This window comes from Chiloscyllium plagiosum, unplaced genomic scaffold, assembly GCF_037043375.1.
Source record: "Chiloscyllium plagiosum isolate Xiang-an unplaced genomic scaffold, Cpla_swu_hap1 HiC_scaffold_7, whole genome shotgun sequence".
NCBI lineage: Eukaryota > Metazoa > Chordata > Chondrichthyes > Orectolobiformes > Hemiscylliidae > Chiloscyllium > Chiloscyllium plagiosum.
In genome coordinates, this window is record NW_028270145.1 from 84,639,979 (window position 1) to 84,656,849 (window position 16,871).

Here is a 16,871-nt window from a genome sequence, read left to right on the forward strand (position 1 = left end):
GATAAGAAGCAATGTACCTGGGAGGAGTTAATCAGTTGTAAGCTATGTGTCCAGTATGCTTTACCAATGTTGTATAGTTGCCTCTGAGTTGTGCATGTAAACCTACTCTTATGTAGAGCATGCTATCTCACAACAGATCTTGCATCTTGGAGTAAATGCAACCAGTTGTTTTTTAAAATGTTATAAGTATTTATTCATTTTCAAGATTGAGCCTATCTTCTACCATCCTTCACTAGGCATCAATATTGTAGAAAAATATCCATTTGAAGATGGGTAGCAATTAATCTACAGATTACATCCCGGATCATTCAGTGGAAGCCAATCATATAAAAGAGCAGCGAGTCCCACAGTGCACTACAGTATGTTTTTCCCGCATTTTAACTCAACAATATCGCAGGAAAATTAGCAGCAAGCTGGTTATCTAAGTTAAGATAGTGTGCAATTTGAAGGACTTGCATCTGCTATTGTACTTCTTGGTAGAATAGCTTGAGGGTTTGCAAAGTACTGTTCAAGAAGCCTTAGTGAGTACCAATAATGTATCCTCTAAATGTTACATGTTGCAGCTATAGTTTGCCAGTGGTGGATAGGTTGTTGATCAAAGGCACTATTTTGTCCAAGATTACATTATACCACTTGAGCGTTTTTACAGCTGCACCGACGCAAGAAATTTGGAAGCATTCTATAAAAATCCAGACTTAAATATTGTAAGTGGTGATGACGCCTTACAAGGTTGTAAACCACCCATTCCACAAAACTTGCTCTTTGACATGCATTTAGTTGACTGGCCCAGTTAAGCTTCTGGCTAATGATGACTCCTTGAATGTTGATAATCTGGCATCATTGATTGTCATGATATTAAATATCAAATTATGTTTTTTTTTGTTGGAGGAGTCATTGCCTAACAATTTCGTGGCATAGTTACATGCCATTCATAAACCCAGATGTCAGTGTTATCTGGTTCTTGTGTGCAGGCATGGAATGCTCCATTTTCTGAATAATTACACATGAAACATTCTGAATACTGAATTTGAAGTGGAAAGGTGTTCCTCCCTCCCACACCTACATCATCACATCACTTCTTATTCCCAAAAAGGTTTCTGATAAATTCTTGCAGTATCTCATAGCCACTTTATGCAGCCAGACAGTGATAACATAACAGTCTTAATCAATTCTAATAGCTTGTATCGAACTGTTTCTGAAATTTGACCCATTTTCCCCTATCAGCACTTTTCTGTGAACAGCCATAACAGGCATTATGTAGTTTGATGGAGGAAATGTCAATGAAGCAGCAGCTGAAGATGATTTGTTCTAAGTTGCTTTCTTTAAGAACTCCCACTATGATGACTTTGGGCTGAAACCATAGTGATCTTCCTTTTTGCTGAGTATAACTCAAGTAAACCATTAGACACATTTTCCAATTCCCATTGACTACAGTTACTAAGGCTCCTTGAAGTCACATACAGACAAAGGTTACCTTCTTGTCAAGGTGGTCACTCTCACTTAACCTCTGAAATTCAGGCAATATTTAGATCAAGGTTGCAGTGAGATTGGGAGTCGAAATCAAATATTTGTGAACAGATTTTTCAATTTTGCAATTGATAACATTAATCATGGCTACTTCTATTACATTGCAGATGATCTGGAGTAAGCAAGCTGATAAGATAGTACTTATCATGTTGAATATATCCTGGTGTTTTGCAGACAAGACATATTAGGCAATATTTCATGTTATCACTTCAATATCAACGTTATAGCATTATTGAAACAGCTAACTTATTTGCAAGATCTTTTTGCAAAATTCCTCTGAGGTTCTTTCTCTCTGTCTAAAAAAGGTTATTGACTGTAACTTGATGACTGTTGAAATGTAATTAACGTTCATTTGTAAGCTGCTCAAAATCCTAATCCACTAGATCTTACTTTGCCTCTTTCTGTGAGCAATTAAATTAAACAACCAGGAGGTTCAATCTTCAGGGAATACCTATTTGTCAGAATGGACAATAGTTATCTACTAAGGTCTCTCCAGTTTATCACTCAGCTTGTCACAGTTCTTTTTAATCATTACCTTTCAGTGTGGCTAGAAGTCTCTGGTTATAGTAAGAGTGAATGTTCTTTCATAGTTAAGATATATATCAGGGCACATGGTACCAATTTTATTGTCAGATCTGTTGCATACTTCCAAAATGCGAATAAGTTTGTTAGGCATTATGTAGTTTTCATAAATCTCAATAAATGCATTTAAATTCTTGCCTTAACAATTTCACTCCACTATATATCCCACTATTAATGTCACAGTGGAAAGAATATTGGCCTGAAATTACACTTTGGAATTGTAACAGATGGATCATTACCACATTTCATGAAAATTCCCCTCGCTGATATTTCAAGGAGATAAATGGTTTAATACCACCACTAAAATAGTACAGACAAGAATTCCAAATGAACATGTTAGGTATTTGTATCTTAATGCACTGTTAGGGGCAAGCTTACAACTTTCTTTGTCTTTTTTTTTTATCTTAAGTTTTTTTTTTCCTAATATTCTGGTATAATCCCAGTGTTTAAAGAACCATAAATTATTTCTATAATAACAGCATGCATTATTTTCACCTTAATTTTCTTAAGTGTGCACAGATGCATTAAATGTGTCCCTTCCTAAAGATTTAAGCAGTCTATTTTTATTGCCTTTACTTACTCGGTGAGACTAATGTACAAATTCCTTTACTATTATTTTCTAGAGAGAGATACATTAATGTTTCCATCATACTGTTTCACTCATGTGTTAATTTGTTCTCATAGCTAAGTGACTTTTATTTTGTACTGAACATCAACAATATCGAGACACAAACCCAATATTATTTCTAAATTACAACTTTGTTATTGCGGTTCTCATTTTATATGCCTTATTGTTTTTACTTGTTTTTTTAGGCAGTTGACAATTTGAATACCAAGACAGTTCTTCACTGAAAATAAACCTAGAAAATCTGAGTGTAGATATTGAATGGGAAAGCTGATGTTTTCTTTCCTATCAAACCAAGAGGATCAACCCGAGAAGAGACCAGCTTTCATTTTCTTGAATAACAAAACTGGAGGCAGGTCTGAGAAGGAGCAAAGGTAATGTTTCATGCTGATGACCTTTCATCAGAATCACAAATGCTTTATTTCCATTTTGCGGCAGGAAAACGAGAAATGGGTGGAGCAGCATGTCAATCAGGTTCTATTTCTGGAGACAGGATGAGGTTTTCACCTGTGGACTTTTTAATCTGGAGTATCAAACAGAAAAAAGTTAAGATATGCCATGACTATTCTAAGCTATTTTGATAACATGTATACCCTCCACGGGGTAGCATGCTGGCTCAGTGGCTAGCACTGGCCTCACAGCATCAGGGACCCAGGTTCAATTCCAGCTTCAGGCGACTGTCTGTGTGGAGGTTTCACATTCTCCCCAAGTGGGTTGCCTCTGGGTGCTCATGTTTCCTCCAACAGTCCAAAGATGTGCAGTTTAGGTGGATTGGCTTTGCTAAATTGCCCATCGTGTTCAGGGATGCGCAGGCTAGGTGGATTAGCAATGGGAAATGTAATGGTTTTGGGATAGAGTGGGGAGCTGGATTTGAGTCTGGATGGGATACTCTTTGAAGGGTCAGGGTGGACTTGATGAGCTGAATCGATTGCTTTCACACTGTACAGCTTCTATGACTTCATAATTTATATTGTTGATTCTTTTCTTTATTATTAAAGCCCACCTATCAATATTCTACTCTTCTCTCTTTTTTCTCTCTATTTTTGGATTCCACAATACTTCTTTCAGTTCAACAGCTAATTCTTTCTGATACCATCAATAAATTGGACTTTTCCACAGGTTATTGTGAATCCATGTGTGAGGAGACAGCACAAATTCAAAGCACTGATTGCTGGACCACTCCATTTAATACGTCCATACTCGCAACATAGTTCTTCAAACAAGGACCCACTGCTTTCAACACTTCTGTCAATGTTGTATAGACATTAATGGAGGATATTCTCAAATGATTTTTAGTCATCAAATTATTCCACACTATAATACTTTTCACATCAATTTAGATTGCCCACTTTTCAGATTGGATTGAAGTGACCATCCCTTCTTGATCAAAGTACCTGCCCCTTGCAAGGTAATTATGACATTAAAAAATATTATGTTTACTCCTAATGATTAATTAGAATATTTTATCAAATCCTAATATAAGATGAATGAATCTGTCACCTAAGTTGTCCTGTTATTATTTTTGAAATGATACTTTTCAGCCCGTTTCTACATTGCCAAGACGCTTTGGATAATAGATTCCATCGCAGAAAACATGAATAACTCAAATATAACACAGGATTCTGAAAATGCTATTCTTCCCACATGATGAATCTGGTTTGGGCTCTTTAAGTCTCTGGGAACTCCATTTGATTTATACGGAAGCAGTTCACTCTGCAGGAGTATTCCTAGTTAAGCCGGCTATAATGTTCACATTTCCCCTAATGAATACTTGGAGCAAATAATCTTTTTAATATATATTATCTGTTTTATATTTACTGTCAGTTTCACTCTGTTAGCATATTTTATGGTTCTCACCATTCTTTGACTAGGCTCTTGTTGCTAAAATACTGAAAGCTATTTTTGATTTTAATGCTTTGAATGTGAAGACATGTTTTTATCCACATTCCTATTTGCTACTTTGATTTTTTTTAACGCTTGTTCCTTTTTTCAAGTGACTTTATATAGCCTTTCTCTGATAGGTTGTTTTCTTTCCCTGTTTTTATTTTCACATCTAATTAAAGGTTAGTCCAGTTAAGGTCATCCTTGTTAGTTATGCACATAATCCTACATATGTGATAAAGAGTGTTTCATTTAAAATCTACCAAAGCTTTTTGTGTACTCCCAAAATGCCAACTGCACAAGAAAAATCAAAAACTGCTTAATTCGGTCACTAACCTCCCTGTAATTAACATATTCGAAATAATTGAATTGTTTATAACCAGATCTTGAGTAATGATAAGCCTGTTTCTAACACCCCAAGGGAACCATAATTTCTGTTTCTCATGTATTAAGTTGCATTAACTGGATTAGATACTTTTACCAAGTCAAAACGTGGGCTGCATCCCTGGCTATTCCTGATGCATTGGATTATGAAATAGTCATTATTGTTTGCTCAGTAGGTGTCTGGATCACATGGTCATTTGAGATTTATATCTGGTTGGTGACACTTTCATTGGTGCTGACAGTCTCTCCAAGTTATGCAGAAGGCCTTTATCAAATATCTTCCAGAAGGGCATATGGACCACATTCCTAGAGAAGCCCATGTTCAAAAAGCTAGTAATCTCCTCAAAAATTCAACTAGATTAGTCAGGTTTGGTTTATCTATCACAAATTGACACCACTTTGATTGACTAATATTTGTCTAAATATCAAATCACTCTGACTATACTTTCCAGTTGCCTGTATGGGCCAGAAAAGAACAGGCCACTTTGAAATTAGAACACGCAGATGGCATGTCAGTATCCTAATGCCTTTTGGAGGTGCACAAATCAGGTTGGTAATGGAAATTGACAGTGTGAAATGGCTAGCTTCTCCTGTTGCACAGACCTTTCGGATATCTTATTTTTCTGGCATAGTTTTATGTAGACTTAACACTTTTCATGTTAAAATCTCACCCTTAGGCTGTTTGGTCAATATGCACAATGATCAGATTATGGTGGACATTATCCTGTAGGATATCTTTGATGCACCTTATTTTGGTGCCAAGCTTGCACAGTGAACAAATTTATGAAATTTCTAATTTCATCATCGTAGAATCTCTTCAGTATGGAAGCAGGCCATTCGGCCCAATAGGCCCACACCGACCCTCCGAAGAGCCTCTTACCCAGACCCATTCCCCAATCCTATCCTTGTAACCCTGCATTTCCCATGGCTAATCCACCTACCCTGCACATCCCTGAATACTATGTGCAATTTAGCATGGCCAATCCACCTAATCTGCACATCTTTGGACTGTAGGAGGAAACCGGAGCATCCAATAGAAACCCACCCGAGCTCGGTGAACAGAACCACAGCAACGAGCACCCGAGCTACAAATCTTCTCACAAACTTTGAATTTCAATACTGATACAGACTAGTAAGAAAAAGTCTGCTGTAGATAGTTGTGGATAACACATTAGCAGATTTTTTTTGACTTTCACATTGAGAAAGGTTTTTTTTTATTACACTGATCAATTTCAAGCATTTTAAAGGTCTTTTCATTCTTAAAAAAAACATGACGACCTGGGATATCTTGTACTGGATTGAATATTTTGCTTTTCATTTGGTAATTTTGGTCACAATTTTGGTGGCCCTCCAAGATGATAATTATCCTCTGCAAGGCAGCAGCAGGTTGAATTATGTCTGCTGTCTACACTTACCGCTCAAGTTCAGCTGCTGTCTATTGGTAATGCTCAGTCCAAATAATTGTATGCCAAGACAATTGTAGCCAATTTTGGGTATATGTATTTGAAGGTAGTTCCATGTTAGTGATGCACATACAGGGGAGGGTTTTAAACTAAATAGTAGAGGTGTGGGTTCAATTGCATGGAAAATTATGGAAAAGGTTAAGGTGGGTGATGAGGGGAGGACTCAGCTGAGGTTATTAAAGTTTCCAGAACAAGTAATAGGACAGTGCATATAATAAGGGTCAGGAATATAACTTCAAGCACAGCAGACGACAAAGGGGCAATATATGAAACAAAATAAATGAGCTTTTACATAGAACAAAGACCATAGAACAGTACAGCACAGGAGTAGACCCTTTGGCCCATGATGTTGTACCAAACATGATGCCAAATGAAACTAATCCCTTTTGCCTTCCCTTGGTCCACATCCCTCCATTCCTTGCATATTCATGGATGCATGTAAAAATCCCATAAATGTCCTTATTGTATTTGCCTCAACTACCACCTCTGGCAGTGCATTTTAGACTCCTACCACTATCTATGTAAACAACTTGCCCCTCACGCCTCCTTTGAACTCTCTCCTTCTCACCTTAAATGAATGCCCCCTTGTATTAGACATTTTAACTCTGAGAGAAAGATTCTGTCCATCAATCCTATCTGTGCATCTCATAATTTTATAGACTTCTACCAAGTCAATCCTCAGCCTCTGCCAGTCAAGAAAAAACAATCTGAGATTTTCTAGCCTCTCCTTATATCTCATATTCTCTAATCCAGGTGGCATCCTGGCAAACCTCTTCTTGCATCCTCTCTAAAACCTGTAGCTTGTAGAGCAGATTGAAACTGACAGGTATGATGTCGGTATCACAGAGACATGGTTGCAAGGGGGATCAAGGCTGAACATTAAATATCCAAGGATACACAGCCTATCAAAGGACACAGATGAGCTGAGGGAGGTGGTTGCCTTGTTAATAAGAAAGTAAATTAAATTGATAGCAAGAAGTGACATAGAGTTAGAAGGATAACAATCTGTGTAGGTAGAGTTGAGGAACAACAAAGGAAAACGACACTGATAGGAGTTGTTTACAGGCAATAGTCAAGATATAGGGAAGAAAATAAACCAGGAGATAGAAAAGGCATTTACAAAAGGCACAATAATCATGGGGGACTTCAATATGCAGGTGAACTGGGAAAATCAGATTGATAACAGATCTCAAGTAAAGGAATAAATATGATCTTTTTTGTAACAGCTTGTGGTAGAGCCCATTGGGGAACAGACAATTCTGCATTTGGTGATGTGTATTGAGGCAAACTTTAATTAGGGAGCTGAAGCTGAAAGGAAAGTGACCATAATATGATGGAATTCACCTTGCAATTTGAGACGGACAAAAGTGAATCAAATGTAATGATATAGAAACGTACTAAGGGGAGAATGAGGCAACCATGGCTGACAAAGGAAGCTAAAAAAAAGCATACAATGTGGTAAAGATGAGTGGAAAGCCAGAGACTGGGAAGCCTTTAAAAACCAGCAGAGAATAACTAAAAAAAAGGGGAGAGCAGGTGATACATGAAAGTAGACTAGCTAGCAATATAAAAGCAGATTGTAAGAGTTTCTTTAGATGTTTGAAAGATAAGAGAGAGGCAAGAATGGACATTAGACTGCTTGAAAATGAGGCTCGAGAAGTAGTAATGGGGAACAAAGAAATGGTGGAGAACTGAAAAGGTAATTTGTATCAGGTTTCACAGTGGAAGACACCAGTGGCATACCAGAACTTCAAGAGAGTCAGTGGCAGAGGTGAGTGTAATTACCATCACTAAGGAGAAGGTGATGGAGAAGATCAAAGATCTGAAGGTGGATAAATCACCCAGACCAGATGGACTACACCCCAGAGGACTGAAGGAGATAGCTGAAGAGATTGTGGAGGCATTGGTGGTGATCTTTCAGGAATCACTGGAGTGAAAGAGGGTTCAAGAGGACTGGAAAATGGTTAATGTAACACCTCGGTTAGACTAACTTCGGTTATTGGCAAGATTTTAAAGTCCATTCTTTAGAATGTGGTTGCAGAATACTTGGAAATGCATAGTAAAATAGGGCAAAGCCTGCAAGGCTTCAGCAAGGGGAGATCATGCCTGACAAATCTATTAGAATTCTTTGAGGAGGTAACGAACAAGTTAGACAAATGAGAGCCAGTGGATGTAATCTACTTGGATTTCCAGAAGGCTTTTGACATGCTGCCACACAAGAAGCTACTAAATAAGATAAGGGATCATGGTGTGAAGGGCAGGGTACTGGCATGGATTGGCTGACTGGCAGAAGGGAGAAAGTAGGGACAAAGGGTGCTTTTTTTTCAGTAGAGCAGCCGATGGCTAGTGAAGGTCTGCAGGATCCATACTGGGGCCATAACTATTCATGTAATATATTAAAATTCTTGACAAAGGAACTGAGGGCTTTGTGTCATTTGCAAACTTAGCAACAAAGATAGGTAGAGGGGCAGGTAGTGTTGAGGAAGTGGGGAGTCTGCAGAAGGACTTCAAAAGACTCAAAGAGTGGGCAAGGAAATGACAGACGGGAATACAATGTGGGAAGATATGAGGTTATATACTTGGGTGGAGAATAGAGACATTGACCATTTTCTGAATGGGCAAGGCTTCAGAAATCTGAAGCCGAAAGGGACTTTGGAGTCTGAGTTTATGATTATCTTAAGGTTAACATACAGTTTTTCAACTGGCAGTTAAAAAGGCAAAAGTAATATTGGCATTCATTTCAAGACGGCTAGAATACAAGAGTAGCAATGTACTGCTGAGGCTCTGGTCAGACTGCATTTGGAATATTGTGAGTAATTTTGCATCTGTATCCAGCTATCCTATGTTTCAACTCTTCAAGTCAGGTTCCTTCTCTGTCATGGACTTCATTGTATATTGCCTATGTGCTCTCTGACCTGCATTGGCTTCCAGTCAGGTCATGATTTGATTTAAAAAATTTTATTCCTCCTTCTAAATCCTTGCACCTCTGACCCCTGCTCCTCTTACCTTTTTACTGTGATGCAGCCAACATAACCCTCCAGACTTCCTTTGTTTTCCCAATTTTTGCTCCTTGAACATTCTGAATTTTCAGTACTGTACTATTGTCGCCAAGCCTTCTGCTGTCTACATACCAATCTTTGGAATTTTGGTCTTAATGCATTCTTTTGGGCTCCATATCAAAAGAAGGATATCCTGGCATTGGAAAGGATCCAGGTGAGTTTTACGAGAATTATCTTGGGGATGAAGAGCTTGTCATATGAGGAGTGCTTGAAGACTCTGGGTCTGTACTCGATGGGGTTGAGCAGGATGAGGGGGAATCTGATTGAAACTTACAGAATACTGAGAGGCCTGGATTGAGCGGCCATGGAGAAGATGTTTCCAGTTGGAGATACTGGTGCTTGAGGAAGCAACCTCAAGGATAATCTTTGAGAACTGAGATGAGGAGGAATTTCTTCTGACAGAGCATGGTGAATCTGTGGGACTCATTGCCACAGAGAGCTACGGAAACGAAGTTATTGAGTGTAAGACAGAGATAGATATTTTTTGATTGGAAAAGAGATCAAGGGTTGCAGGAAGAAGACAGGAGAATGGGGTTGAGAAACACATCATCGATGTTCGAATGGTGGAGCAGACTGAATGAGCTGAATGGCCTAATTCTGTTACTATGTCTTACTTTTTTGTAGTCTTATTAATTCAAAACCAATACCCTTGAATTATGTATACTGAAGATTGTTTGTTTGAATCAAGTGATAGGTTCATATCACACTCCAAGCCTTAGTTTATACCCAGGTACTGTCACACTTCCCTTCTGTATTGGAATTATCAACCACTGCTCAAAAAAAAAGCATCATTGACCTTTTCAGCTTGCAAACTAGCACTCCATTTATGCTTTTCCTTTCCTCTCCAAAGACCGTAATTGTGCTGACCCCTCCAAAATTTGTATCCATCTATCCTATGTTTTAACTCTTCAAGTCAGGTGCCTTCCCTGCCATGGACTTTGTTACATATCGCCTATGTGTTCACTGACCTGCATTGGCTTCCAATTTGATTTAAAAATTTTCATTCCTCCTTACAAATCCTTGCACCTCTGACCCCTGCTCCCCTTACCTTTTTACCATGATGCAGCCAACATAACCCTCCAGAATTCCTTTGTCTTCCCAATTCTTGCTCCTTGAACATTCTGAATTTTCATTAGTGTACCATTGTCAGCCAAGCCTTCTGCTGCCTACATACCAAGCTTTGGAATTTTGTTCTTAATGTATTTTTTTTTCTAAGCTGTTGTTAAAATATACATTTTAAACTAAGCCTTTACTGTAGCTACCCTCCTTACTTGCTGACCTATCATTCACTTTGTTAATATACTTGCAAAATGCCATGGAATGTCAAAGGGGATACATAAATGCATGCATTGTATGATCATTTATCTAAGTTCTATTTCTAGAAACCTGCTGTGCACAAGCTTGGCTGCTGCTTTTAGGCCTCTTACAATAGTGATGACACTTCAAGTCTTTACCTTATATACATTTAATTTCAGCATTTCTTTCAAGAGTGTTCTAGTGTGTTATTATTCATGGTTTTTTTTGAGGACTCTTGTTTAAAGGAGTGTCAACAGCATTTCATTTGAAAGGCTGGGAAGATACCAGGTTTTTAAATACATCACTGAAAGGACAGAACATTCTTTTCATCCCTCTTTTAAAAAAAAACGTACATTGGAATTTAAAAGTTCAATATGTCCATCAGGGATCTGGAAGTATGATCCATGACATACATCAGCATTTTACCAAGTCAACAAAACAAAGAATACTAGTCTAAAGAATGTACAGGGATAAAGATACCTTGATGTACATGTATATGTCATTAAATGTACAGGTGGATTGGGCTGTCAATAAAATATACATATTCTTCATGAATAGGGATAGAGAGTACAAGAGCAAGGAAGTTGTGATAAACTTGTAAACAATGCGGGTTAGACCTCAGCTCCAATGTTGTGTACTGTTCTAGGTGTCACACTGCAGGAAAGGTATGAATACTTTTGAGAAAGTGCATAACAGGATTACAAGAATGGTTCCAGGAATGAGGCAGTTCAGTTTCAAGGAAAGCTTGGAGAGGTTGGGACAGTTTTATGCAGAGAGGAGAAGGCTGCAATGAAATTTGATCAAATTTTTACTATCATGATGAATCTGGAAAGATGGATAGGGAGAAATTGTTTTCACTGTGAAACAGAGCAAGAACCAGACAGCCGAGTTTTCAAGGATTTGCAAAAGAAGCAAATATGAGGTGAGTGAAAAAACTAACTTTTTCACATAGCAAGTAATGTATGCATGGAATGCACTTACCTAGAAGTATAGTCAAAGTAGATTCAAGTGAGGTATTCAAAAAGGTATTGGATGATTATTTAAATAAATACAATATGAAACAAAGGCAGAAGAGATGACTCTATGACTCTATATGTATTAAGTTAAAGTGCTCAGAACCAGTGCAGAAGTGATATGCTGAATGGCCCCTTTCAGCAGTGGAACAAATCTGTAATTAATCTAAATCAAATGCCACTGAATGTTCAAATAGGGTGTGAAGTCCATGGACAAAATTGGGGTTCTGCTTTAAGTTAAGTGGACCTCCTTATTACTTGCAATTGATGCTTGGTCACTTGTACAAATTTATTTGATATATAATGTTGTACATTCAGATTTATGACAATCACAGTAAAAGTAGGATTGTGAGCAAAACAACCACATCATTACCATCTACAAAGTTTAAATGAGCTTCCTCCTTCAATATGACAAATACAAGGTACCTACGTTAAAATATTTCATAATTTTGTAAAATTCAGTTGAGATATGATACATTCTGTAAAACGTAGGTTAGGACTTGTGCAGAAAATACAAAACTCTAAAGAGTTAAATGCCTTTACTGTGTAGACCAACTCTTGACTTTAGTGCAGTAAAATGAGAACAAACTATTTCACAGAATCATTACAAAGTTTATCGGGTCCACATCAATTCTTTAAATAAATGTCTCACTTTGTACAGGGTTACGGGAAGAAGGCAAGAGAACAACACATTCTTCCTTTTTAGGTAATCATCTAATTAACTTTTGAATGCCTTGATTGAACCTGCCTCCACTACGCTGTCAGGCAATGTGATCTGGAACTAAGCCACACTGAAAGGTTTGTTCAAAATAATTAATACTTTTCACTGAGATGGCACACAGTCAAAAACATGAACATCTTAGCATTTTTTTGCCGATATTCCTTCCAGATTTCCATCAAGAAAATGCAATCAAAGAATTTTTTTCTCTCCAAAACTGCTCACTAGTGGAGTTCACAATCATGACCCAAGTACAAAGGACATTTCTCACAGTATTATACTCCTGTCAGTTCTCGGAGAAGTTTAAACCCATGCAATTTGGAAACTGAATAATTCATGACCTTTCATCTACGAATCATAATGTAACTGTATTTTGCTGATCAAATGAGCAAAAGGTAAAGGTTGTATGCCCTATGTCATGAATTAGAATGTATGATCTCAGTGAATTCTAATATTCATTCTCCAAATTTCTGTTTTATGATTCTGTTGTAACCGCTTTATTATTTTCTTCCCAGTTAATAAATTCCTGACTTGGTCTCGAAGCGGAATGCACATTGGGTGGACATTTAATGAGGAGGGACAGTGGGTGGGTGAGTCTAATTTCAAGAAGAATTTTATGGAGGGCCAAGGAGAGCAATTAAAGTAACTTTCATGCCAAGCTCTCCTCCATTAAAAGCTGTGTCAATTTTTTTCCTCACATTCTTCCATTTTTTTTTAAAGTATTGTGGTTTGTCTTCTATCCACTGGAGCTGTGGGCCTGGCTGACAGCAGAGGCATCATATGTGTAGGGATCAAAGTACCATCAAGGATCTGTCTACTTTCTAACAACCCAATTTGAAAGCCTCAGTTAAGTTACCATCTGTTTCTAGTGAAAGTTCTAGCTATTTGTGGGCGGCACGGTGGCACAGTGGTTAGCACTGCTGCCTCACAGCGCCGGAGACCCGGGTTCAATTCCCGCCTCAGGCGACTGACTGTGTGGAGTTTGCACGTTCTCCCCATGTCTGCGTGGGTTTCCTCCGGGTGCTCCGGTTTTCTCCCACAGTCCAAAGATGTGCGGGTCAGGTGAATTGGCCATGCTAAATTGCCCATAGTGTTAGGTAAGGGGTAAATGTAACGGTATGGGTGGGTTGAGTTTCGGCGGGTCGGTGTGGACTTGTTGGGCCGAAGGGCCTGTTTCCACACTGTAAGTAATCTAATCTAATCTAATCTAATCTACCTCACGTTGATTGAGGCCTGCTTAGTATGCAATAGGCTGGCTGCAGTTGAAAAACATACAAAATACTGCATTGTTATGTTGGCCTTATTTCCAACTCACCCATTTCTTTTTCAGCCAGAAGTCTAGATGATTAGAAATTATGACTGACTCTCTATCTTCTAAGTGCATACTCCTTTTGTGTGATAAATATTCAAATACTGTGTGTTTACTGTATGTATTCAGAACAATACATGCAGATTCTTGCATGTTATCAGATTGACACCATGTTCTCTAGTTGTTTTCGTTCATTCCCACCCAGTTTCTCAACAGACTATGTAAATTACAATTCACTACAGTATCATTCTAGGATGACTTTTCAGCCAGGTTGCATCACTGCTACTATTAAGATCAGTGTGGTCAGTGGCTCCTACTGAAAAATTATTTTGCAGATATTTATAGTGAAACTGCACGTTCATGCATATCATACCACTTTTATGTTGGAATTTCATTCAAGGTATATATGAAGGTATTTACCAAGCCAATTTTCCTCTTCCTCATGTTCAGACAGATGACCTGGTCAATAGCTCATTGCCAAAGTTAGATATTTATTTTTCCAAGCTGAATATTTTAGTCATTTTCCTCTGTTATACAGAACTTAAATGGAGATTAAGTTTATATAAAGAGAGATGGAACTGGTCATGCACAGTACAGAGAAAAGGAGAACTTAGGGTACTTTTTAAGCTGGTGGCACAATAGCTCACTGGTTAGCACTGCTACCTCGTAGTGCAAGGGGTTCGGATTTGATCCCAGCCTCAGGTGACCGTGTATCCTCTGACAGACCAAAAATGTACAGGTGAGATGGACTAGCCATGTTAAATTGCCCATTGTGTCCAGGGATGTACAGGTTGAGTGGATTAGCCATGGGTAATGCAGGGTTACATGGATGTGATGGGTCCAGGTGGGATACTGTTTGGAGGGTCAGTGTAGACTTGATGGGCCAAATGGTCTATTTCCACAACGTAGAGATTCTAAATTATGAATTGTCTTAGTAGGGTGAATAGAAAAAGATTAGTTATATTGGTGTGGGAGGCAAGCGCAGTGGTCCGTCACTTGTCGCTAAAAGAGAAAATGGAGAGGTGAAGACAAATGTCTTTATACTAAGCTATTACAGCATGAAATGTTTGTTAGAGGGAGTAGTTGAAGCAGAGGCCATTGCATTGTCTATGGTAAAAATGGAAAACATTTGAGTAGGAAGAAAATACAAGCTTATTATCTAAAGTAGAAGAGTAGAATTTGTTTTGCCTCATTTTAGCAAAGTACTGGCAAGATGTGTCAAATGTCTGTTTTCTGTGAAAATGTTCATATATGTTTTAAAAATACTTGGAAGCTTCTTGAATGCCAAGACAATTTTTGCACCTATTATTGCCACTTTACTTAAGTGGCTATGTTTTTCTAAGTGTTCTCATCACTATTTGACAGCATCTTTAAGGACTACTGCTGGCCCCTTGGCAAGCTCCCACTGTCAGGTCCAATATGAACAAAGGTTTAGTGAAATTGGGCTGGCTTAAATAGCACCTCACGCTGGGTTAATACTTCTGTCTTCTGTTTAAGTAATTTCAGTCCTGTTCTGCAGAAAAGCACCAAGTAAAGCATAGCGTCATCATAGCAGTCTGAAAGTAGCAAGTTTTGAGAAGATTTGTAGCTCAGGTTGAGGTTTTAGATGTAGGTTTGCTCGCTGAGCTGAAAGGTTCATTTCCAGACGTTTCATTACTTTACTCGGTAACATCTTAAGTGGACCTCATGCAAAGCAATGCTGGAAATTCCTGCTTTCTATTTATATGTTTGGATTTCTTTGGGTTGGTGATGCCATTTCCTGTGGTGAAGTCACTTCCTGTTCCTTTTCTCAGGGAGTGGTAAATGGGGTCTAACTCAATGTGTTTGTTGATAGAGTTCCGGTTGGAATGCCATGCTTCTCGGAATTCTCGTGCATGTCTTTGTTTGGCTTGTCCTAGGACGGATGTGCTGTCCCAGTCGAAGTGGTGTTCTTCCTCATCCATATGTGAGGATACTAGTGAGAGAGGGTCATGTCGTTTTGTGGCTAGTTGGTGTTCATGTATCCTAGTGCCTATTTTTCTGCCTGTTTGTCCGATGAAGTGTTTGGTACAGTGCTTGCACGGTATTTTGTAAATGACATTAGTTTTGCTTGTTGTCTGTATAGGGTCTTTCAAGTTCAGTTGCTGCTGTTTTAGTGTATTGGTGGGTTTGTGGCATCATGGTAGCCCATAAACCCACCAACACACTAAAACAGCAGCTAATGAACTTGAAAGACCGTAGACAGACAATGAGCAAAACTAACATCATTTACAAAATACCGTGCAAGGACTGTACCAAACACTTCATCGGACAAACAGGCAGAAAAATAGGCACTAGGATACATGAACACCAACTAGCCACTAAAAGACATGGCACTCTCTCACTAGTATCCTCACATATGGATGAGGAAGAACACCACTTCGACTGGGACAATACATCCGTCCTTGGACAAGCCAAACTTAGACATGCACAAGAATTTCTAGAAGCATGGCATTCCAACTGGAACTCTATCAACAAACACATCGAGTTCGACCCCATCTACCACCCCTGAGAAAAGGAACAGGAAGTGACTTCACCACAGGAAATGACATCACCAACCCAAAGAAACCCAAACATACAAATAGAAAGCAGGAATTTTAAGCATTGCTTTGTATGAGGTCCACTGAAGATGTTAGAAAGTAAGGTAATGAAATATCTGGAAATGAACCTTTCAGCTCAGCGAGCAAACCTACATCCAGTCTGAAAGTATTTACTCCATCCTGCATGAAAAAAACCCTTTAAACTGTATTGTACCATTTGTGGAAAAAGGAACTCAAAACTTGGGCCTGGATTTTCTAAATTAGAGGACTCCAGAACTATTTATGTATGGTGAATGTGAACATATTCCAGGAGATTTCTTTCCTTATCCACACCTGCAGTTGTCATTGGCACAAAATACAGGTGATGACATAAGGCCAGCCTGCCCCATATTGCCACTCTGGCTCCATTGAAGAAACAGACATTAACTAGCCCAGTCCTGATGAAGGGTTATGCCC

At 38.6% G+C, this 16,871-nt stretch overlaps 1 protein-coding gene across 1 annotated transcript in view; it reads right to left on the bottom strand.

The window, feature by feature from the left end:
* Positions 1-16,871, bottom strand: part of LOC122551725 (low-density lipoprotein receptor-related protein 1-like) — a 1,910,187-nt gene that overhangs the window by 933,998 nt on the left and 959,318 nt on the right. The gene's annotated exons all lie outside the window — the stretch shown is intronic.